The following is a 25,032-nucleotide window of genomic DNA, read 5'->3' as shown; positions in this document are numbered from 1 at the left end:
ATGTAATTCTAGCACTTTGGGAGGCAGAGGTAGGCAGGTCACTTGAGCTCAGGAGTTTGAGACCAGCCTTGGAAACATGGCAAAGCCCTATCTCTATAAAAAAATTAGCCGGGTGTGGTGGCACACACCTGTAGTCCCAGCTCCTTGAGGGGGCTGAAGTGGGAGGATCACCTGAGCCTGGAAGGTCTCAGCTGCAGTGAGCTGTGATTGTGCCACTGCACTCCAGCCCAGGTGACAAGTGACAGAGTGAGACTCTGTCTCAAAAAAAAAAAGAAGAAAGAGAGAGAGAAAGAAAGAAAGAAAGAAAGAAAGAAAGAAAGAAAGAAAGAAAGAAAGAAAGAAAGAAAGAAAGAAAGAAAGAAAGAAAGAAAGAAAGAAAGAAAAGAAGGAAGGAAGGAAGTCTTCCTCTTTTTTGACATAGGCACTTGTAGCTATAAATTCCCTCTTAGTACTGCTTTTGCTGTAACCTGTGTTTTGCTATGTGTTTCCATAATCATTTGTTTCAAGAAGCATTTCAATTTCCTTCTAAATTTCTTCATTGACCCACTGGTCGTTCAGGAGCATATTGTTTAATTTCCATGTATTTGCATAGTTTCCAAGGTTCTTCATGCTATTAATTTCTAGTTTTATTCCGTTGTGGTCAGAGAAGATGCTTAAATTTGTTTGAATGTTTTAAGACTTGTTTCATAACCTAACATATGGTCTATCCTTGAGAATAATCATGTGTTGAGGAAAAGTATGTGTAGTCTGCAGCTGTTGGATGAAATGTTCTGTAAATATCTATTAGATTCATTTGGTCTGCAATGTAGATTAAGTCTGATATTTCTTTGTTGATTTTCTGTCTGGAAGACCTGTCCAGTGTTGAAAGTGGGGTGCTGAAGTCTCCAGCTATTATTGCATCAAGGCCTATCTCTCTCTTTATCTCCAATAATATTTGCTTTATATACGTGGGTGATCCACTGTTGGGTGCATATAAATTTAAAATTGTTATATTCTCTTCCTGGATTGACCCGTTTATCATTATATAGTGACCTTCTTTGCCTCTTCTTATAGTTTTGGTCTTGAAATCTATTTATTTGACATAAATATAGCGACTTCTGCTCTTTTTTGGTTTTCATTGGCATGGAATATCTTTTTCCATCCCTTTATTTTCAGCCTATGTGGGTCTTTACAGGTGAAGTGTGTTTTTTATAGAAATAAATCAATGGGTCTTGTTTATTCATCTGTTCAGCCACTCTATGCCTTTTACTTGAGAGTTTAGTCCATTTACATTTAATATTATTATTGATAAGTAAGGACTTACTCCTGCCATTTTGTTATTTGTTTTCTGGTTGTTTTGTGTTTTTTTCTTCCTTCTTTTTTCTCTTTTTAAGCCTAGTCAATCTTTCTTCTTTCCTTCTTGTCCTCCTTTAGTTACGATGATTTTCTCTGGTGATATGATTTAGTTTCTTGTTTTTTATTTTTTTGTGTCTTCATTGTATGTTTTTTGGTTTGAGGTTACCATGAGGTTTGCAAATACTATCTTGTGACCCATCATTTTAACCTGATAACAAGTTAACACCGTTTGCATAAAGAAACAATCAAAAAGAAAGCAAATAAAAACTCTATGCCTTAACTTCATCCCTTTGCTTCTTAACTTTTTATTGTTTCTATTTATGTCTTATTGTACCAACTATATCTTAAAAAGTTGTTGTAGTTATTTTTGATTGACTCATCTTTTTTTTTTTTTGAGACTGAGTCTCACTCTGTTGCCCAGGCTGGAATGTGGTGGTACAATCTCTGCTCACTGCAACCTCCACCTCTCAGGTTCAAGTAATTCTCCTGCCTCATCCTTCTGAGTAGCTGGAATTACAGGTGCCCAGCCCCACACCCAACTGATTTTTGTATTTTTTATAGAGATGGGGTTTTGCCATGTTGGCCAGGCTGGTCTTGAACTCCCGACCTCAAGTCGTCCACCCACCTCAGCCTCCCAAAGTGCTGGGATTCCAGGTGTGAGCCACCGACTGCACCCAGCCTCGTTCATCATTTAGTCTTTCTACTTAGGGTGAGTAGTTTACACAGTTACAGCGTTATAATATTCTGTGTACTATTACCGGTGAGTTTTGTACCTTTGGGTAATCACTTATTGCTCATTAATGTCCTGATTGAAGTACTCCCTTTAGCATTTCTTGTAGAACAGGTGTGGTGTTGATGAAATCCCTCAGCTTTTATTTGTCTGGGAAAGTCTTTATTTCTCCTTCATGTTTGAAGACTATTTTTGCTGAATATACTATTCTAGGGTAAAAGACTTTTTCCTTCATCACTTCAAATATGTCATGCCACTCTTTCCGGGCCACTGAAAAATCTGCTGCTAAATGTATTGGAGCTCCAATGTATATTATCTGTTTCTTTTCTCTTGCTGCTTTTAGGGTCCTTTCTTTATCTTTGACCTTTGGGAGTTTGATTATTAAATGTCTTGAAATGGCATTCTTTGGGTTAAATGTGCTTGGTGTTCTATAACCTTCTTGTACTTGGATATTGATATCTTTCTCTAGGTTTGGGAAGTTCTCTGTTATCCATTTTGAATAAAGTTTCTACCCCTGTCTCTTCTCTACTTCCTCTTTAAGGCCAATAACACTTAGATTTGCCCTTTTTAGCTATTTGCTAGATCCTGTAGGTATGTTTTTATTTTTTGTTTTGTCTCTTCTGTGTATTTTCTTTCTTTTTTTTTTTTTTTTTTTTTGAGACGGAGTCTTGCTATGTCGCCCAGGCTGGAGTGCAGTGGCTGGATCTCAGCTCACTGCAAGCTCCGCCTCCCGGGTTCACGCCATTCTCCTGCCTCAGCCTCCCGAGTAGCTGGGACTACAGGCGTCTGCCACATCGCCCGGCTAGTTTTTTGTATTTTTTAGTAGAGACGGGGTTTCACCGTGTTAGCCAGGATGGTCTCGATCTCCTGACCTCATGATCCGCCCGTCTCGGCCTCCCAAAGTGCTGGGATTACAGGCTTGAGCCACCGCGCCCGGCCTCTTCTGTGTATTTTCAAATAAACTGTTTTCCAGCTCACTAATTCTTTCTTCTGCTTGATCAATGCTGCTAAAGGGCCCTGATGAATTCTTCAGTATGCCAACTGCATTTTTTTTTTTTTTTTTTTTTGAGCCAGAATTTCACTGTTGTTACCCAGGCAGGAGTGCAGTGGCGTGACCCTGGCTCACTGCAACCTCCATCTCCTGGGTTCAAGCGATTCTCCTGCTTCAGCCTCCCAAGTAGCTGGGATTATAGGTGCCCACCACCACAGCCAGCTAATTTTTGTATTTTAGTAGAGACAGGGTTTCACCATGTTGGCCAGGCTGGTCTCGAACTCCTGACCTCAGGTGATCTGCCCACCTCAGCCTCCCAAAGTGCTGGGATTACAGGTGTGAGCCACCTCACTCGGCCGCCAACTGCATTTTTCAGCTCAAGAATTTCTGCTTGATTTTTAAAAATTATTTTAGTCTCTTTGTTAAATTTATCTGATAGAATTCTGAATTCCTTCTATGTGTTATCTTGAATTTCTTAGAGTTTCCTCAACACAGCTATTTTAAATTCTCCATCTTTAAGGTCACATATCTCTTTCTCCAGGATTGGTACCTGGTGCCTAATTTAGTTCATCTGGTGAGGTCATGTTTTCCTAGATGGTGATAATGCTATTAGATGTTCTTCAGTGTCTGGGCATTGAAGAGCTATTTACTGTAGTCTTCACTGCCTGGGCTTATTTGTATCTATCCTTCTTGGGAAGGCTTTCCAGATAGTTGAAAGGACCTGGGTGTTGTGATCTAAGCTGCATCACTTTAGGGAGTACCCCAAGCCCAGTAATGCTGTGGTTCTTGAAGACTCATAGAGGTACCACCTTGATGGTCTTGGACAAGATCCAGGAGAATTCTCTGGATTACCAGGAGAGACTCTTGTTCTCTTCCTTTACTTTCTTCCAGAGTATTTCCCTTTGTTCTGAGCCACCTAAGGCTCAGAATGGAGTGACATAAGCATCCCTGTGGCCACCACCACCATGACTGCACCACCACTATGACTGCTGACCTGAAGCCAGCACAGCACTAGATCTTGCCCAAGGTCAGCTGTAACCACTCCCTGGCTACTGCCTATGTTCACTCAAGGCCCTGGGGCTGTACAATCAGCAGGTGGCAAAGCCAGCCAGGCCTGTGTCCTTTTCTTTGGGGCAGCAAAGTCCTGCAGGCCCTGGATGAGTCCAGAGGTGCCAATCAAGAGTCAGGGACTAGAGTCAAAAATCTTAGAAGTCTACCTGGTGTTCTATTGTACTGTGGCTGAGCTGGCACTCAAATCACAAGACACAGTCCTTCCCACTCTTCCCTCCTCTCCAAAGGCAAAGGAGCGTCACCCTGTAGCCACCGCCACCCTGGCCCATGAGGCATACTGCCAGACTATGTCTGATGTTCTCTTAAAGACCAATGGCTCTTAAGTTAGCTTGTGGTGAATGCTGCCTGGCCTGGCACTCACCCTTTATGGCAGTGGGCTCCCCTCTGGCCCATGGCATGTCCAGAAATACCATCCAAGAGTCAAGTCCTAGAATTAGGGTCTCCATGAGTCCACTTGATGCTCTATCCCCTGTGGCCATGCTGGTACCTAAGGTGCAAAACAAAGACCCCTTTATTTTTCCCCTGCTTTTCTCAAGCAGAAGGAGTTTTGCCCCATAGCCATCACAGCTGGTAATACTCTGAGTCTCCTCTGAAGCCAGCAAGTCTCAGAGGCTCACCAAGGCCCTCGATGTAGTACCTGGGTATCGCTGCTGGTTATTCAGGAGCAAAGGGCTCTTCAGTTAGAAAATGATGAATGCAGCAAGGACTGGGTTCTTTCCTTCAAGGCAGCAGGTTCCCTTTTGGACCAAGGTGTGTCTAGAAATGTTGCCTAGGAGCTAGGGCCTGCATCAGGGGCCTCATGACTCTGACTGGTGCCCTATCCTGCTGTGACTGAGCTGGTATCCAAGATGCAAGACAAAGTCCTGCCCGCTCTTCCCTCTGCTCTTCTCAAGCAGAAGGAAGGGGTCCCTTTTGGAGTGTGAGCTGTGCAGCCTGGGACTAGGGGATGGGTAATGCCAGCCCTCCCTTAGCCACCCTAGCTTGTGTCTCAGTAGGTCGCATGGCCCCCCAGTCCACTGTCTTTGGACCTAGTTTAGCACTAGGACTCACCTAAGAGTTGCAGTCCTTATGGCCTACACTGCCTTTCAAGTTTACCTGGAGACACAGAGCACCATAGCCCTCAGTGGTGAGATTTGCAGGAACTCAAGTTCCAACCACTGTGATCTGTGATTCCCCTTTGGCTAGGGCTGGTTTAAATGTTCCCTCCATGGGCAGGTGTCACTGAGTCTGGTCCGGTTTTCCTTTCTGCTCTACCAGAACAGCGCTGAGTTCACTGCCTCACAATTGCTGTGTTCTCCCTCCCCCGGTGCCCAGAGCAGCTCTTTGTGCCATGCCACTACTGCCAGGGGTGGGGAAGGGGTGGCGCCAGCAATTCAGGACTGTCTTTTCTATCTCTTTGGTGCCTCTTTCAGCAATATGGAGTTAAAACCAGGTACTATGAGTGTTCACCTGATTTTTGGTTCTTATGAAGGTGTTTTTTTCTGTGTAGATAGTTGTAAAATTGGGCTCCTTGTGGTGGGGATGATTGGTGAAGCCTTCTATTCTGCCATCTTTCTCTGCCTCTCAAGAAAAATACTCTTGGTGAGGTGGTAAAAAGTAATAATTTTATTAAATCTCAATCCTTGAGTATACATCTTTGTAATATTCTGTGTGACAAAATGGGAAGTGTATATAAAGTACTTCTGCATGCCAAAGTACAGTGGTTTCTCAAGGAAAACTACTCAAACTGATTGAGTCGCAAGCTGAAATAGCTGTTTTTCTCAGAGACCACCATTTTTACTTGAAAGAAAAACTGACAGAGAAATATGGTTATCCAGATGAGTATTTGGCAGACATTTTCTCTAAAATGAATGACATGAACTTGTCATTTCAAGAAAAACGTCTGACTGTATTTGTTGCCAATGATAAAACTCAAGAAAAAATAATTTTGGAAAATACATCTATAACTCTCATTTCCTTCTTACATCACGAGTTTGACATTTTTCCAATACTTAATGACTTTTCTGAAAATACTGGTAGTGATACTGGTATACGATTTTTATATTGTATAATTAAATGAGTTAATTTTTGGAAGATCTGTATAACTCAGCAGACCAGTATTTTTCAGATTGTCCAATGCATGATGTTACAAAATCATGCATAGATAAAAGAGTCAATTATAGTGCAAGATAATTCAATGAATTTTAATGTAACAAAGCATGAAAACCATTGATATAACATTGATATAATTTCAGATTCCAACTAACTTCCTTTTGCAACTAACTTCTCTTTCTACCTCTGAATTGTGGGCAAGTTTTAAAAAATTATAGTAAAATATACCTAACTTAAAATTTACCATTTTAATCATTTTTAAGTGTACAGTACAGTGGCATTAAGTATATTCATATTGGTGATTAAACCATCACCACTGTCCATTTCCAAAGGTTTTTCATCATTCCAAAGAGAAACTCTACCTATTAAACAATGTCCCATTACCCTCCCCTGAGTCCCTGGTAACTTGTATTATACTTTCCTTCTATATGCATTCTAGGTACCTTATATAGGTGGAATACTATATTTGTTCTTTGTGTCTGGATTATTTCATTTAGCATAATGTTTTCAAAGTTCATCCACATTGTAGCATATATCAGAATTTCATTCCTTTTTATGACTGAATAATATTCCATTGTATGCATATACCACATTTTGTTTATCCATTCATCTGTGATGGATATTTGAATAGTTTTCACCTTTGGCTTTTGTGAATAGTGCTGTATGAACATTGATATACAGGTATCTGAGTTTGTTTTTCAATTATTCTGGGTATACACCTAGCAGTGAAATTGCTGAATCATATGGAAGTTCTATGTTTTTTGTTTTGTTTTGTTTTTTTGAGACGGAGTCTTACTCTCTCACCCAGGCTGGAGTGCAGGGGCGCTATCTCAGCGTACTGCAACCTTCACTTCCTGGGTTCAAACAATTCTCCTGACTCAGCCTTCCAAATATCTGGGATTACAAGCGTGTGCCACCACGCCCAGCTAACTTTTGTATTTTTAGTAGAGATGAGATTTCATTGTGTTGGCCAGGCTGGTCTCAAACTCCTGACCTCAGGTTATCTGCCCAACTCGGCCTCCCAAAAATTGCGGGACTTATAGGCGTGAGCCACTGCACCCAGCCTACCTTTTAAAGGAACCATCATGTTTTCCACAGTGGCTGCACCATTTTATTATACACCCCCACCAAGAATGCAGCAGAATTTCAATTTCTCCACATCCTCATCAACATTTTTTAAAAACTGTTTTGATAATAGTCATTCTAATGGCTGTGTATAAAGTTATATCTCATTGTAGTTTTTTTTAGTTTTCATAGTTTTTTATTTGCATTTTCTTAATTATTAGTGATGTTGTACATCTTTTCATGAGCTTATTGGTCAACTGTATATCTTTTTTGTAGAAATGTCTATTGAAGTCTTTAGCCAATTTTTAAATTACGGTTTTTTGTTTTTGTTGTTGACTGTTAGGAGTTCTTTATGCTATATTCTGAATATTTACCCCTTTTTAGGATACATGACTTACAGATATTTTCTCCCTATTCTGTGGGTGACATTTTTACTCTGTTGATATCCTTTGATGCACAAAAGTTTAAATTTTGAAGTTCGATTTGTTTGTTTTTTCTTGTCACCTGTGCATTTGGGGTCATATTCAAGAATTCATTGCCAAATCTAATGTCATGAAGATTTCCCGCTATGTTTTATCCTAAGAATTGCATAGTTTAATCTCTTATGTTTAGGTCTTTGACATGTTAGTTAATTTTTTTTTTTTTTTTTTTTTTTTTTGAGACGGAGTCTCGCTCTGTCGCCCGGGCTGGAGTGCAGTGGCCGGATCTCGGCTCACTGCAAGCTCCGCCTCCCGGGTTTACGCCATTCTCCTGCCTCAGCCTCCCGAATAGCTGGGACTACAGGCGCCCGCCACCTCGCCCGGCTAGTTTTTTGTATTTTTTTTTAGTAGAGATGGGGTTTCACCGTGTTAGCCAGGATGGTCTCGATCTCCTGACCTCGTGATCCGCCCGCCTCGGCCTCCCAGAGTGCTGGGATTACAGGCTTGAGCCACCGCGCCCGGCCATGTTAGTTAATTTTTGTGTATGGTGTTGTGTAAGGGTCTAACTTCATTCTTTTGCATGTGGATATCCAGTTTTCTCAGCACTATTTGTTGAAAAGACTGTTCTTTTCCCACTGAGTGATGTTGGCACCCTGGTTGAAAACTACTTGACCATATATCTAAGGGTTTATTTCAGGACTCTCTATTCTATTCCATTGGGATATATAGTATTTTACACCAGCACTATACTGTTTTGATTACTGTAGCTTTGTAATAAGTTTTGAAATAAAAAAGTTAGTCTTTTAACTTTATTATTTTTTTCCAGGATTGTTTTGGCAATTTGGGGTCTCTTGATATTCCATGTGAATTTTAGCATGGATTTTTACATTTCTGGAAAAAAAAAGTCATTGGAATTTCAATGAAGATTGTATTGAATCTGTGGAGAACTTTGGGTAGTACTGACATCTTAACAGTATTACGTCTTCCAATCCATGAACATGGGGTGGCTTTTCATTTATTTGTGTCCTCTTTAATTTCTCACAGCAATACTTACAGTTCTCATTGTACAAATCTTGTACCTTCTTGGTTAATTCCCAAGTATCTTATTCTTTTCAATGCTATTATAAATTGAATTTTCTTAATTTCCTTTTCAGATTGTTCGTTGTTATTGTATAGAAACAACAGTGATCTTTTGAGTGCTGATTTTGTATCCTGCCTTTTTGTTGACTTTGTGCTAACAATTTTGCGGAATCTTCATGGTTTTCTAAATATAAGATCATGTCATCTGTTAGCAGAGATAATTTTTCTTTTCTTTCCAATTTGGACATCTTTCCAACTAACATTTAAGAAACTACAACTAGTTGAGTTTTGATATAGTGCAAAGAAGACTATTCATGATAATCATAAAAAGCCATTAAAATACAACCTTCCCTTTTCCAGCTACATAACTGATCTGCGTGAGGCTGGATTTTCTTTATGTACTTCAATTAAAATAACATGTTACAATAGTTGAATGCAGAAGCCAATGTAAGAAGCCATATATATCAGTTTTCTATTACTATGTAACAAATTATCACTTTAGCAGCCTAAGACAACACTCACTTATTATATCAGTTTTTCCTGGGTTGGGAGTCTAGGTTCAGATGAGCTCCTCAGGGTTTTTGCTCAGGGTCTCACAAAGCTAAAATCAAAGAGTTGGCCAGGGCTGCAATCTCATCTAAGGCTCAGATCCTTATCCAAGCTTACTGGTTGTAGGCAGAATTTAGTGTCTTGTAGCACTGAAGGCCTTATTTAATGGCTAGCTGTTGGCTAAGGACTGCTCTAAGCAACTAGAGGTCATCCACAGGTCCTTGCCACATGGTCCTCTCACAACATGGCCACTTATTTCTTTAAAGCCAGCAGGGAAATCTCCCTCCAGTCAGCTATGATAGAGTCATATATAACATAATATGATTATGGGTCACTCTATCATCCCTTTTGCCATATTCTTTTAGCTAGAAGTAAGGCACAGATTTTCCTGCACTCACAAAACTCACTGGTAACACTTTAGGGTGTTTGTACCACTCCAGACATTAGATTTGCAATATGTAAAACAATGCTACTGTTTGTTTTTTTGTTGTTGTTGTTGCTGTTTTTGAGACAGGGTCTCACTCTGTGGCCCAGGCTGGAGTGCAGTGGTTCGATCATGACTCACTGCAGCCTCGATCTCCTAGGCTCAGGTGATCCTCCTACCTTAGTCTCCCAGGTAGCTGGGACTACAGGCATATGCTACCACACCTGGCTATTTTTTTGTGTTTTTAGTACAGGTGAGGTTTCACCATGTTGCCTAGGCTGGTCTCAAAACTAAAGCAATCTGCACACCTTGGCCTCCCAAAGTGTTGAGATTACAGGTGTGAGCCACCACACCTGGCCTAATTATTATTTCATAAACATGTATTATTTATACTAATATATAATGAGTTTCTAATTGTTATTTTTTTGAATGTTAGAAATTTATTATTATTCTTAAGTGCCAGCTTAATACTGCAGAACATTTCAAATCACCCTTGATAACCCACTTTCTTTTCTCCCACCCAAATTCTTGATCAGGAGTTATTCAAGTAACGACATGCTCTTCTCTCTTCTGTATAAAACTTTATGAAATAAAGGCAAAAGATTGTGTACATCTTGCTGGAAAATGCTGCTCAGGGATCTGGAGATGGTGGCTGCCTGGGCTCCCTTCACTGTCCAGGTCCTGAAAGACTCTTGTTCATGAACTGTCTCTTCACAAAGCAAGTCCACCACTTGCTGGGTTTATCATTCTGAGGGTCAAAAACTTGCTCACAGTCTCTGTCCAGCCTCTTGCCTTAGCTGATGTAAATAGGCTGTCATTACTTCATCTTCCTGTTTGTTTGCAGGTTTGGCATAAATTGCATTAAATAGAAAACGAGGCTCTCCAGGAATAGGAAAATTAGCGATTCCCAGTGTATACATTTCTTTCTCACCTTGGCTTCTGGAATTACGCTTCTGGAGTTTCTTCAGACACTCAGAAATGTAGAGAGGTATATATATCAAGGTCCTATCAGCTTCATTCTTAATTTCTTAGTTTTTGAAGAAGACATTGGCCTTGAAGTAACAGATGGCTTCATCCACAATATCTGTATCTTTTGTCTCTCTGGGGGCAGGTCCTTTTAATTGACTTCTGAGAGGTAAGAATGCCATGTTTCCAATGAGTTTGGTGTCAGGATCCATGAGAGAAGAGTGGTAAGCCGGCATCTTGCCGGTACCCGGGTTTCCTCTAATTGTTATTTTAAAAGAATTAGTAATGAATTATATTTCTTAATTTCAATTGTAATTTCTAATACAGAAATTAAATTTTTTTTGAGACAGAGTCTTACTCTGTCACCCAGCCTGTAGCGCAGTGATGCCATTATAGCTCATAATACAGTAAATGTTGATAGACACTATCCACATAAACAGCAGCTCTTTGGGCTCCTTAATAAATTGTCAGAGGGGAGATGGAATGAGAACTATTAATATAATAACACCAAATAGTTAGAACTTTCCACACTTTTTTTGTGATCCATAGAAATGCATTTTACATTGTGACCTAGCATATACATACATATGCATATGCATATTACATGGATATATAACTGAGGCAAAAATTTCATGAAATAATACTTTTTTTTTTTGAGACAGAGTTTCACTCTTGTTGCACAGGCTGGAGTGCAATGACACAATTCCAGCTCACTGCAACCTCCGCCTCCCGGGTTCAAGCAATTCTCCTGCCTCAGCCTCCCAAATAGCTGGGATTACAGGCATGCACCACCATGCCCAGCTAATTTTGTACTTTTAGTAGAGACAGGGTTTCACCATGTTGGTCAGGCTGTTTTTGAACTCCTGACCTCGAGTGATCCACCCGCCTCAGCCTCCCAAAGTGCTAGGATTACAGGTGTGAGCCACCATGCCTGGCCAGTGCACTTTACTTCTATTATTATTACATTGTAATATACAATGAAATAATTAATTATACAACTCACCATAATGTAGAATCAGTGGGAGCCCTGAGATTGTTTTCCTGCAACTAGGCAGTCCCATCTGGGGGTGATGGGGTCAATGACAGATCATCAGGCATTAGATTCTCGTAAGGAGCATGTAACCTAGATCCCTCACACGCACAGTTCACAATAGGATTCACACTTCTATGAGAATCTAATGCTGCTGCTGCTGTGACAAGAGGCGGAGCTCAGGTGGTAATGAGAGTGATGGGGAGTGGCTGTAAATGTAGATGAAGCTTTACTCACTTGCCCACTGGTCGTCCCCTGCTGTGTAGCCAGGTCCCTAACAGGTCACAGACCAGTATCAATCTGTGCCCCAGGGCTTAGGGACCCCTGCACCAGATGATTAATATTTACATTGAATTTTGAGAAGCACTGGCTGGGCGAAGTGGTTCACACCTGTAATCCCAGCTCTTTGTGGGGCCAAGGCAGGCAGATCACTTGAGGCCAGGAGTTCGAGACCAGCCTGGCCAACATGGCGAAACCCTGTCTCTACTAAAAATACAAAAATTAGCTGGGTGTGGTGGCCTCCCAGCTACTTGGGAGGCTGAGGGAGGAGAATCGCTTCAAACCAGGAGGCGGGTTTGAGGCCAGGAGTTCAAGACCAGCCTGGCCAACATGGCAAAACCCCATCTCTACTAAAAATACAAAAAAAATTAGCGTTGCGTGCCTGTAGTCTCAGCTAACCAGGTGGCTGAGGCAGAAGTATCGCTTGAACCCAGGAGGCAATGTTGCAGTGAGCTGAGATCACACCACTGCACTCCAGCCTGAGCAACAAAGCAAGACTCTGTCTCAAAATAAATAAATAAAATAAAATAGAGATGATGATATCAATAAACTCTTATCAGTGACATATTTGAGAGGTATAGTAAAAGAGTGTTTCACTATACTTTTTGTAAAATTCCACACAAAGCATTTAAAAATCTAATTTATGGGATGTCCTTTTAAAATGGTCACTTCTATAATGTATTTATATTTATAGCACAATTAATTTGTATGCAATAAAAATATAAAATCTACAAATTATGGAATATGCCAGTATTTCAGTCCATTCCTGTTGCCATAACAAAATAACTTAGAGTGGGTAATTTATAAACAACAGAAATTTATTTCTCACAGTTCTGGAGGTTGGAAAGCACAAAATCAGCACCAGCATGTTCAGTGTCACTCTCTGCTTCCAAAATGGTGCTTTCTTGGTGCATACTCACATGGTAGGAAGAGTGAAAAGGAACAAGCAGCTTCCTTGCACCTTATATAAAGTCATTAAATCCCATTCATAAGAGCTCTGCCCTCATGACTTAATTACTTCCTAAAGACCCCACCTCTTAATTCTAGCATATTGGCAATTATGTTTCAACATATGAATTTTGGGGGGTACATTTAGAACACAGCAGCCAATTTCCTAGTTCTTGACATATATGTGAACATCCTGGAATACAGAGGGGTTGGGAGTATACGTAACTCTCCATCTATGTATTTCCACAATCCCAATAACATTTTACACTCATACTGACACTCCAAATACTCTTTCTCCTCTTTCTGTGTTGGTTTCTACTTTTCTGGTTAGCAATTGCCAAAGCAGGAAAATAAGAAAGCCCACGACAATGGAACTGTCCAGAGTTTCGTTTCTTTATACAAGAATATTGTGTCCTGGCTGGGCACAGTAGCTCACGCCTGTAATCCCAGCACTTTGGGAGGCAGAGGCGGGTGGATCACTTGAGGCCAGGAGTTCGAAAAAAGAAAACAGTCCATTTATAACCTAAAATGCCTTCATTTCTTCAGTAAATAAGAAAATGAAAAACAAACATAAAAACCCTGTATCCTCTGCTGGTGCATTTCAGAAATGTCACCATTTCAAACATAAGGAAATAACTTTCTTGATACATAAATACTAGAAGCCCAAGAAAATATGAGGGGAAAACTATCTATAGTCATATGCTAAATATCTCTGTAATCAAAGATAAAGATGCTTAATTTATGTACAATCCTCCTATTATAATTTACCCTGAGTTAATATCCTTGGGGAAAAGAATCCTTTAAGAATTCCATTCAGTAAAACACTACATTAGGATAATATGAACAACATATTGTTTTATTTTTTTAAATATGTTTAGAGACAGGGCCTTGCTGTATCACCCTGGCTGGAGTACAGTGGTGTAATCATAGTTCACTGCAGCCTCAAACTCCTGGGCTCAAGCGATCCTCCTACCTCAGCTTCCCAAGTAGCCAGGACTACAGGTTGGCATCATCATGTCTGGCTAATTTTTCTTTTTTTTTTTTTTTTTTTTTTGTAGAGATGGGGGTCTCTCTGTTGCCCAAGCTTGTCTCAAACTCCTGAGGGCTCAAGCAATCCTTCTGCTTTGGTGTCCCAACGTGCTGAGATTACTGAGCCTGGCCTATGAACAACATACTAAACTCTAACATCATCACAGAATGATACTCCAGATTATTTTAAAGTTGTCTGCGTCAACAACATAACAGTACCAAAATTTCCAATTAAAAAAAATCAACTAGGCACGGTGGCTCACACTTGTAATCTTCCTTTTGGGAGGCCAAGGTGGGGCCATTCCTTGAGCCCAGGAGTATGAGACCAGCCTGGGCAACACAGAAAGACCATGTCTCTACAAAAAAATTTAAAAATTAGCCAACCATGGTGGTGTGTACCTGTGGTTCCAGCTACTTGGGAGGCTGAAGTGGGAGGATCATTTGAGTCCAAGGGGTCTAGGTTGCAGTGAGCCATGATCATGCTCTCACACTCCAGCCTGGGTGACAGAGCAAGACCCTGAATAAACGAATGAATGAATGAATATTTAAAAAATCAAACTAGCCCTCTCTTTCATCATTTACTTCTAACAGCAGTTTGTTTTACAAGCAAATATCAAGTACACGGTTAGATGGGATACACATTCACTCATAAACCTAAGTAAGCAAAAATCCCAAGGATCTGTAAAACTGTCAAAGGCAACATAAAAGGCTGACCTGGCAAATCGCTTTCTGTTTTTGTTTGTTGTTTTTTGTAGACAGAGTCTTGCTCTGGCGCCCAGGCTGGAGTGAGGTGGTGTGATCTTGGCTCACTGCAGCCTCTGCCTCCCGAGCTCAAGCAATCCTTCCACCTCAGCCTCCTGAGTAGCTGGGACTACAGGCATGTGCCACCACATCTGGCTAAATTTGTGTGTGTATGTGTGTATGTATGTATGTGTGTGTGTGTGTGGAGACAGGGTTTCACCATTTTGGCCAGGCTGCTCTCAAACTCCGCTCAAGCAATCTGCCTGCCTTGGCCTCCTGAAGTGCGGGGATTACAAGCATCAGTCACTGCACTTGATCTGCTTTCTCATTTTATAAAACACTGTGATAATTTTTTTCTTACATAATTTTTTTTTCCACTTTCATTTTAGACTTAGGGGGTAGATGTGCAGGCTTGATTCCTCGGTATATTGCATGATGTGATCATTTTTAGACCTGAAAACTTTTTATTGGAAACTCATAATCAGTATATCTAATGTAAAAGAAGATTACATCATGCTTTAAAAACAAATATTTGTGATTATGAAAATCTGTAATATTTGTTGAAAGAGGAAGATGTAATTGCAAATGTAAACATAAAATGTGGGAAGAAAAACTAAGTAAGAAGTACATGGGCTGGGTGTGGTGGCTCACACCTGTAATCCCAGCACTTTGGGAGGCTGAGGCAGGTGGATCACCTGAAGTTAGGAGTTTGAGACCAGCCTGGCCAATATGGTGAAACCCTGTCTTTACTAAAAATACAAAAATTAGCTGGGTGTGGTGGTGCACGCCTGTAATCCCAGCTACTTGGGAGGCTGAGGCATGAGAATCGCTTGAACCCAGGAGGTAGAGGTTGCAGTGAGCCGAGATGGCACCACTGCACTCCAGCCTGGGTGACAAGAGCAAAACTCCGTCTCAAAAACAACAACAACAAAAAAGAAGTACATAGAGGCCAAGCAAGGTAGTTCACGCCTGCACTTCCAGCACTTTGGGAGGCTGCAGGGAGCAGATAACCTGAGGTCAGGAGTTCGAGACCAGCCTGGTCAAAATAGTGAAACCCTGTCTCTACTAAAAATACAAAATTAGCTGGGCATGCTGGCGTGGGCCTGTAGTCCCAGATACTCAGGAGGCTGAGACAGGAGAAGTGCTTGAACCTGGGAGGTGGAGGTTGCAGTGAGGCGACATTGCCCCTTTGCACTCCAGCCTGGGCAACAAGGAGCGAAACTGTCTCAAAAAAAAAAAAAAAGTACATGGAAAAGACTTTACCTTTTTCATGGCATCTGTAAGTTTTCTGCCTTGCATATAACTTTGGTAAAAGAATTTTATACGTAATAATTAGGCATAATATTCAAGAAAGCAGACTTATTCTCCTCCCCTATAACATATCTAAATATAAAATAAGTACCCTAGAATTGCCACAACTGGCTTAGACTTAAGGATCTCAAGTTTTGCATGTGGGCCTTCAAAGACAAAATATAATTTCCAAACTCTTTATTATGTGGTTTACAGAGCATCTGAAGATTGGTTTCATGAGTCTGAACTTGGTATGAAAGACGTTCAAATTCAAATCCCCAAGCCAGCGCGTCAATGTTTTTGTAGGCTTCACAGTGCTGGGCTCTGCATCCTTCTTTGGCCGCCTTACACCAAAAGGCTGAGTTTGGAAATCAAAAGGGTCAGCCCGGTTTCAGCCCCTCTGCAGACAATAAGTAGAACAGATTAGAATAGATTCATTACTTATTTTATTATACATAATACTTTTACTTTTCCCAATACTTACAGTAGAAAAAAGAAATTTTGCACATCATTGTTTATTTAGATAAGAATATGTTAAGCCTTGAAAAGTAAGTTAAATTGACACTGGAGCTTTACTTCAAACTCTAAACATATAGTCTTTTTTTTTTTTTTTTTTTTTTTTTTTGAGACGGAGTCTCGCTCTGTCGCCCAGGCTGGAGTGCAGTGGCCGGATCTTAGCTCACTGCAAGCTCTGCCTCCCGGGTTTACGCCATTCTCCTGCCTCAGCCTCCCGAGTAGCTGGGACTACAGGCGCCCGCCACCTCGCCCGGCTAGTTTTTTGTATTTTTTTTAGTAGAGACGGGGTTTCACCGTGTTAGCCAGGATGGTCTCGATCTCCTGACCTCGTGATCCGCCCGTCTTGGCCTCCCAAAGTGCTGGGATTACAGGCTTGAGCCACCGCGCCCGGCCTAACATATAGTCTTTAAAATGCTAATAATACTATTAGTCATCAAGTTTTACCATTAAATAAATGTTTTAGATACAGTGGCTTTATTTCAGACTCCATTTCCTGTGGCCTAAAAAATGGGAGAAAAATAAACTTCAACTATAAAAATCTAAATTTCAAATAAGAGGTTATTCTATGTGGAAAAAACACAAACAAGCATTTATAAAGACTGAATAGAAATGAATGGAAATGAAAATAACTGACAGTAAATTTCTTGGATTTGCAAATTTTGAATACTTATTTTGAAGGCTGGAGTGTTTAGCAACTTTTAACCTTAAATTATTTCAAATCAACCAAGTACTTAGTTTTGAGGAATTTTTGTGAGGATGAGGCTCATTAGTGAGTTTTTAATCCACAAAAATAAAATCCAATTCCAATTACCAAGTAATATTTAGAGTTATCTTAAAGATTATACAGCTGGCCACATGTTTTAGGGAGGTACAACAGTTTATAATGGGACACAATACTTTGCACATATTAAAAGTTAATTCCTATTGTATCTTTATCCTTTTTTCCCTTAAAATATTTTTCATTTTATTTATTCTTACTTTATTATAGTTTTCCTTTTTCCCAGAAATCACCACAACATTACAGTCTGGTATTTAGTATATAAGCATATTTGTTCTTCAGCATAGTTAACATTTTCCACTAGCATCTGATGCCATGCTACTGTTAATTCTGTTAACTCTGCTGCCTAGATTGCTAGACCCCAACCTGGCAGAGAGTGAAGGGAGGTTTTGTTTTTGTACCGCTTTATTCTGGTCTAGTGCAACAGGAAGGAAGAGCTTTCTGCCATTGCAGGTACCCAGACTAATGTTAGGAAGGGAAAAAGCTTTAACTCTGAGTAAAATTCAGAGTATTAATTATTGCAACTATTAAGGAGAATATTCAAAACTTGGAAATAAGGTTAAGCGATGGCTGCACGACCTTTTAATGTCATGCTAGAACACTGTTTAAAAAGGCTGCCTAACAGTCATCTAATTCTCCAGGGAAAGTAATTTTGTTGGACACTGTATTCACTATGGCTTGGAGCTAACATATCTACATAAACAAACAATTTTATAGCTAGAGGCTAACTTGAATAAAATGGATGAAGTGTGACAATTCTCTTTTCTGACCAGTAGAAAGAGCAACTTTAAAGATTATACTTTCGTTGCCCTATAGAACCTAACCAGTTTTGTATCTAATTTAGCAATCTTATCTCAGCATTCCTTTTCCCCCCATTCATTATAAAAAACAATAACCAAGTTTTTAATATTACCATTTCAACTAACTTTTTCACCCTACTGGTTCTCTCACTGAGTTAAATGAAACTTGGGCACATGCCCCCAATCTAGTTTATTCTAATTTGAACCTATTTAACTCTCATCCTAGAATTATGTTTCTATGCAGTGGCTCAAGCCTGTAATCCCTGCACTCTGGGAGGCAGAGGCAGGTAGATCAGGAGGTCAGGAGTTCAAGACCAGCCTGGCCAAGATGGTGAAATCCTATCTCTACTAAAAATACAAAAACTAGCTGGGCATGGTGGCAGGCGCCTGTAATCCCAGCTACTCGGGAGGCTGAGGCAGGAGAATCGCTTGAACTCGGGCGACAGAGGTCGCAGTGAGCCGAGATCGTGCCACTGCATTCCAGACTGGGTGATAGAACAAGACTCCATCTCAAAAAAAAGAATCATATTTCTAAGATTACAAGAATTTTATCTTATATCACTGGGGCCAGAAATTGTGCTAAATGGCTATTACTAGCTATAAGGGAGGCTGGGAATTTGAAGATTCACTTTTTAGTCTTTGTAAGCTAAGAAGGAAAAAAGAGCTTTCAAGAGACCAAACCTATAATAACTGTCACTAAAAATGCATGTGTGGTAGTAATGGCAGGGGAATGGTGAGAGAGAATAATCAAGAATGATCCCCAGATCAGGCTTAGGTTGTAAATCTACTAACATGAAGAACTCCGGAGAAGAAACAGGTCAGTACTAAGCACTGATAAATTAAAAGCTTTATTATTATTATTATTTTGAGATGACATCCACTGATTCAGCCCTGACATTATGTACAATTGTTATGTGCTGGATTTTTTTTTTTTTTTTTCTGAGATGGAGTCACTCTGTTGCCCAGGCTGGAGTGCAGTGGCACCATCTAGACTCACTGCAACCTCCACCTCCCAGGTTCAAGCGATTCTTGTGCCTCAGCCTCCCAAGTAGCTGGGATTACAAGCATGCACCACCATACTTGATAATTTTTGTATTTTTAGTAGAGACAGGGTTTCACTGTGTTGGCCAGGCTGGTCTTGAACTCCTGACCTCAAGTGATCCACCTGCCTTGGCCTCCCAAAGTGCTGGGATTACAGGCATGTGCCACTGTGCCCAGCCTGTGCTGCAGATTTTAAAGGAAGAAAAGTAATTTATAATTATCCAAATCCTTGTAATAGTTGGTCAGTTGGGTGGCAAATCCCAGCCTATCAATTACATAGTAGAGTGCCCCATCCAATGAAACAGTTTATGACAGAACGCTTGCATTAGACATTGCTTGTATTAGACACTGGATTTGTGGCCTCCAAGAAAATTTTCCAAGCAAATGACTCTATTTACCTCCAATTTACTACAAAACAAACACCTGAAATATAGGAATTACTTAGAAATTTTAGTTCAAGTGTGTACTAAACACAAATGAAACGTTTTTATAGAGTATAGAAGAACTGTAAAAACACAATGCAATGTTTATTTTCAGATACGGTTGTCCCTCAGTCTACATGGAAGTTTGGTTCTAGGACCTCTGCATATACCAAAATTCATGCATACTCAAGTCTCACAGTTAGCCTTGTGGAACCAGCCAACAAAAAGTTCGCCCTCAGTATACGCAGGTTTCGCATCCCACAAATACTGTATTGTCAATCCACATTTGGTTGAAATAAATTTACATGTAAGTGGACTCTTGAAGTTCAAACCGTGTTGTTGATGGGTTAACTATACTTAACTTTATAAATACCATCAGCAACAACAATATTACCTTTTTCCTAGGAAAAATATCTGATGGTATTTACAAAGTTCAGTATATTTAAACCCTTTATCTGTCAAACATTAATTTTAGAATTCGATAAGGTTTAATTATTAACCAGATTATTCCTCTTCTACAATTTGACTAGTTGATTATGTGGCAAATAAGGACACCAATCACACCAAGGTGGGATGATACTATAACACTATTGGGTACCTATGACCAAGTCCTCTACTGAGTATGAAAACTTGTAGCCTGCCAAGTCGTCCTGAAGTCCACCAATCTTTATTATACTTATTTTAAAGGAATCATCCATTTTGTAAAACTTTTAATTTCCAAAATGTGTACTGCTTTAAATTTGGGAACTCTGTGCACAGTATTAAAAAAACCATGTAGGATGATCCCTTAATAAGATTTATCCCATTAAATCAATGAATTTCTATAAAACTATGCCTTCCAGACTCTATATCCAGTTATTAGGTCATACAGATTTTACTTTTGCAATATCTCTTCTATCTATTCTTTTCAACCCCCTAATCACTGTCTTTAGTCTGATCTATAAATTGGCTGTATTAATATTTATCTTCCTCACTAGGCTACAATAGCTTCCTGTAGGTTTTTTCCTTCCAAATCATTCTGATATTGAATTATACTCCTAGAACAAAGGTTAGAAAATGTCATTTCTGTTTTAAGATGGTCAAATGTTCCCAATGCCTACAGAGTAAAATCCAAACTAGTCCCAAACTACTTCTTTGGTTTCATTTCTTACTACATGCCACTTCTCACTTTATGCTCCAGTTTCAACTGCAAATATCCTAATCCAAAATGAACTTTTGTTCCTATTTGCCTTTGCTAATGCTTTTCCCTCAGCCTGGAATGCTCTTTACCCTTTTTTCCGCCTAGCAAAATATACTCATCCTTTAAGATTTGATTCAAATACCGTCATCTCCTTTGGGGAGGACTACATGTCTACCAATCTGAAACAGATTAATAATTGCTCTGGGCACCCATGGAATTGTACCCTTACAGAAGCATTTATTTTCCATTAGTTTCTGCCTTCTTGGAGCCCATAGAAAAAAAAAAGAGTGAATAAATATAAAATAAGAAACATAGTCACAAATATAGGCATAAAGTGTTCAAGTTCAGATACCATATTAAGCAAGTTAAAGTAATTTTTTTTTTTTTTTGAGACAGAGTTTCGCTGTTGGTGCCCAGGCTGGAATGCAATGGCGCAATCTTGGCTCACTACAGCTTCCACCTCTGGGTTCAAGCCATTCTCCTGCCTCAGCCTCCCGAGTAGCTGGGATTACAGGTGTCTGCCACCACGCTGGGATTACAGGTGTGAGCCAGCGCACTCGGTCAAGTTAAAGCAATTTCTAAATGTATTTGTAAAGCACCTGATTTGTTAGAGCAGATAGTATCCTAACTATTCCGTACAAGATGAAAACCAACTTTGTCATTTTTATTATATTTGAGAGTCACAGGACATTTTTACTTAAAAAAAATTTTTTTTTCCCCGCAGGTTGCAGTGGCTCACGCCTGTAACCCCAACATTTTGGGAGGCCAAGGCAGGTGGATCACCTGAGGTCAGCAGTTTGAGACCCCATCTCTACTAAAAATGCAAAAATTAGCCAGGCGTGGTGGCATGCACCTGTAGTCCCAAGTACTCGGGAGCCTGAAACAGGAGAACCACTTGAACCTGGGATGCAGAGGTTGAAGTGAGCAGAGATCATGCCACTGCACTCCAACCTACACAACAGAGCAAGACTCCATCTCAAAAAAATTTTTTTGTTGTTGTTGAGACAGGGTCTCACTCCAAATGCAGTGATGTGATCACAGTTCACTGTAACTTCGAACTCCTGGGCCCAAACTATCCTCTCACTCCAGTCTCCTGAGCAGCTAGAATCACAGATGCATACCATCACAACTGGCTAATTAAAATTTTTTTTATAGAGACAGGGTCTCACTATACTGTCCAGGCTGATCTGAACTCCTTGCCTCAAGCAATGCTCCTGGCTTGGCCTCTCAAAGTGGTGGGATTATAGGCCACCATGCCTGGCCCATTTTTAATTTGCAAAAAAATTTTTTTTCTAACGACATTGTAATTCTGTATTTTAATTATATCATGTGAGTCTAAGAACATTATATGAAACTATGCTACGTTAATACATATTTTCAAAAAAAAACTTTGAAGGAGATACCTGTTCACTGAATGTCATCTCAGAGTACAGAGATAAAATCCAATTGGCAATTTTTGATGCTTTGAAGTATGTGGGATTGCTACTATTCTTGATAAATTTAAGAGATGAATGCAGTTTATATAGCCAACAAGAAAAATTACACACATAATTTTTTCCTTAACATGTCGTACACTGTGATTTGTAGTAAACCAGGCTGGGTGTGATGGCTCATGCCTCTAATCCCAGCACTTTGGGAGGCTGAGGCAGGAGGATTTCTTGAGCCCAGTTTGAGACAAGCCTGAGCAACATGGCAAACCCCCACGTCTACAAAAAATAGCCAGATGTGATGGTGCATGCCTGTAGTCCCAGATACTCGGGAGGCAGAGGTGGGAGAACTGCCTGAGCCCAGGGAGGTTGAGGCTGCAGTGAGCTGTGATCGTGTTACCGCACTTTAGCCTGGGCGACAGAGTGAGACTCTATCTCAAAAAAAGAAAAAAAAAAAAAGTAAACCAACTACCAAAGTACTGCAAAATAAATTTCTTAAACATGAAACACATGATACCTTGGAAAGGTGACATATGTGGCTGTTTCCTCCTTTTTTTCCTTCTCTTTCTTGGTGTTTCATATTTTGTCCTTAAAACAAAAGGAAACATATTAATGATTGCTTCCATAAAAAAAGACACACAGACCTTATTTATTTTTTAGTAGTGATTACATTCATGGCCCAAAATTTAAAAAGCAAAACATCTCCCTTCTACCTGTCAACCAGCCATCTAAATTTTCCCTTGGTCACTTATGGTTGTTATAACAAAATGCCACAGGTGGGTGACTTAAACAAGAGACATTTCTCACAGTTCTAGAGATTTGGAACCCCAAGATCAAGTTGTCATCAGATTCAATGTCTGGTTAGGGCCCACTTCCTGGTCTCCAGACTACCTCTTATCATGGTATCCCCACAGAGTTGAGAGAGGAAGCTCTAGTATCTCTTCTTCTTCCTCTTTTTTTTTTTTTCTTGAAATGGAGTCTCACTCTGTCACCCAAGCTGGAGGGCAGTGGTGCACTCTCGGCTCACTGCAACTTCCATCCCCTGGGTTCAATCAATTTTCCTGCCTCAGCCTCCCAAGTAGCTGGGGTTACAGGCATGCACTACCACACCCTGTTAATTTTTGTATTTTCAGTAGAGACAGGGTTTTACCATGTTGGCCAGGCTGGTCTCGAACTCCTGACCTCAAGTGGTCTGCCTGCCTCAGCCTGCCAAAGTGCTGGAATTATAAGGGTGAGTCACCGCACCTGGCCTCTTCCTCTTGTTATAAGAGCACTAATCCCATCATGGGATATCTACTCTCATGATCTCATCTAGACCTAATTACCTCCCAAAGGCCCCACCATCTAATACATTGTTGGGGGATTAGGATTTTAGCATATGAATTTTGGAGGAACACATTTAGTCCATAATATTTCCCAAAGATAACAACAAATCTTACAGTTTTGGTTTTTTTTTTTTTGCATATCTTTCCAAAATACTTGTACGCATTTATAGGTTACTAAGTATATATGTTCTTCCCTTCAACACCACTACTTCCATAAATGGCAACACATTTTACACACCATCCTGTGTGGCTATAACTTGAAGGCCATTCCTAATCACTAAGCAAAGGCTTACTTAGTATTTTTTTATGATTGCAATATATTCCATTGTATAGAGATTCCAGAATTTAATCAGCCTACTACAGATGGACAATTATGTTGTTTCCAATCTTTTACATACAATATTGCTACAAATAACGTGTAAACATGTGGTTTTAAAGGTGTGTGAATAAATTACTAGAAGTGTAATTGCGGACTCTGGATTATATGTATTTCTAATTTTAATAGATATTGTCATATTGCCCTCCACTGACGCTGAATCAACGTTCTTCCCCATCAGCAGAAAGTACCTAAACTTCCCTGAACCTTGTTCCCCTTGTTATTACATGATGTGATAACAAACTTTTGAATCTTTTAACTAATTAGATAGGTGAAAAATGACATTTTTAATTAAAATCTTCATTTTTGTTACCATGAGTAAGTTTGAGTATCTTTAAATAAATTTAAAAGGCATTTATATCTTCCTTTTGTGAGCTGTCTGGTCGTATCTTCTGCATATTTGTCTACTGGGTTGTAAGGCCTTCTAAAATTGATTTTTTCCCCATCCTAAATCACATTTTTAGACTACCTGGTGTGGCCAGCCCTATCGTAAATCACGTGACCCAAGGCCTCCAGGCAAACAAAGATGAAAGTTGAGTATTCTTTATCCAAATGCCTGGGACCAGAAGTATTTCTAATCTTAAATATTTTTTTTATTTTGGAATATTCATATATACAGAATGAGACACCTTAAGGATAGGACCCAAATTCTAAAAACAAAATTCAAGGCTGGATGCAGTGGCTCATGCCTGTAATCCCAGCTACTCAGGATGCTGAGGCAGGAGGGTCCCTTGAGGCCAGGAGTTTGAGACCAGCCTGTGCAACATAGAGAGACCATGTCTCTAGAAAAAAATTTAAAAATTAGCCGGGTGCAGTGGCATGCACCTGTGGTTCCAGCTACTCAGGAGGCTGAGGTGGGAAGATCACTTGTGCCCAGCAGTTCAAGGCTGCAGTGAATTAGGATTGCATCACTACACTCCAGCCTGGGTGACAGAGACAGACCCTGCCTCAATACAAACAAATTAATTAATGAAGTTAGTTTATATTTCATATATACCTTAAACACATAGCCAGAGGGTAATTTTATACAATAATTTTTTTTTTTTTGAGACAGAGTCTCGCTCTGCCACCCAGGCTGGAGTGCAGTGGCGGGATCTCAACTCACTGCAATTTCCACCACCCAGATTGA

The 25,032-nt window shown here is 40.0% G+C and overlaps 2 protein-coding genes and 1 pseudogene across 4 annotated transcripts in view; 1 reads left to right on the top strand and 2 right to left on the bottom strand.

The window, feature by feature from the left end:
- Positions 1-25,032, top strand: part of RD3 (RD3 regulator of GUCY2D) — a 62,730-nt gene that overhangs the window by 24,874 nt on the left and 12,824 nt on the right. The window lies entirely within an intron of this gene.
- On the bottom strand, positions 10,283-11,086 carry LOC141406878 (actin-related protein 2/3 complex subunit 3 pseudogene; annotated as a pseudogene).
- The window catches only part of LOC101865459 (putative uncharacterized protein encoded by LINC00467 homolog), a 61,232-nt gene continuing 52,421 nt past the window's right edge, over positions 16,222-25,032 (bottom strand). For all 3 annotated transcript variants that reach the window (XR_012432793.1, XR_012432790.1, XR_012432794.1), the window contains 2 exons: positions 22,720-22,790; positions 16,222-16,438 (listed from right to left, as the gene is read on the bottom strand). The gene's annotated coding sequence lies outside the window, so the exon portion shown is untranslated. The remainder of the gene's footprint in view (positions 16,439-22,719; positions 22,791-25,032) is intronic.

Source organism: Macaca fascicularis, chromosome 1 (genome assembly GCF_037993035.2).
Source record: "Macaca fascicularis isolate 582-1 chromosome 1, T2T-MFA8v1.1".
Lineage (NCBI taxonomy): Eukaryota > Metazoa > Chordata > Mammalia > Primates > Cercopithecidae > Macaca > Macaca fascicularis.
Note: the sequence above shows the minus strand (reverse complement) of the source record. Positions and strands in the feature narration are given on the sequence as shown.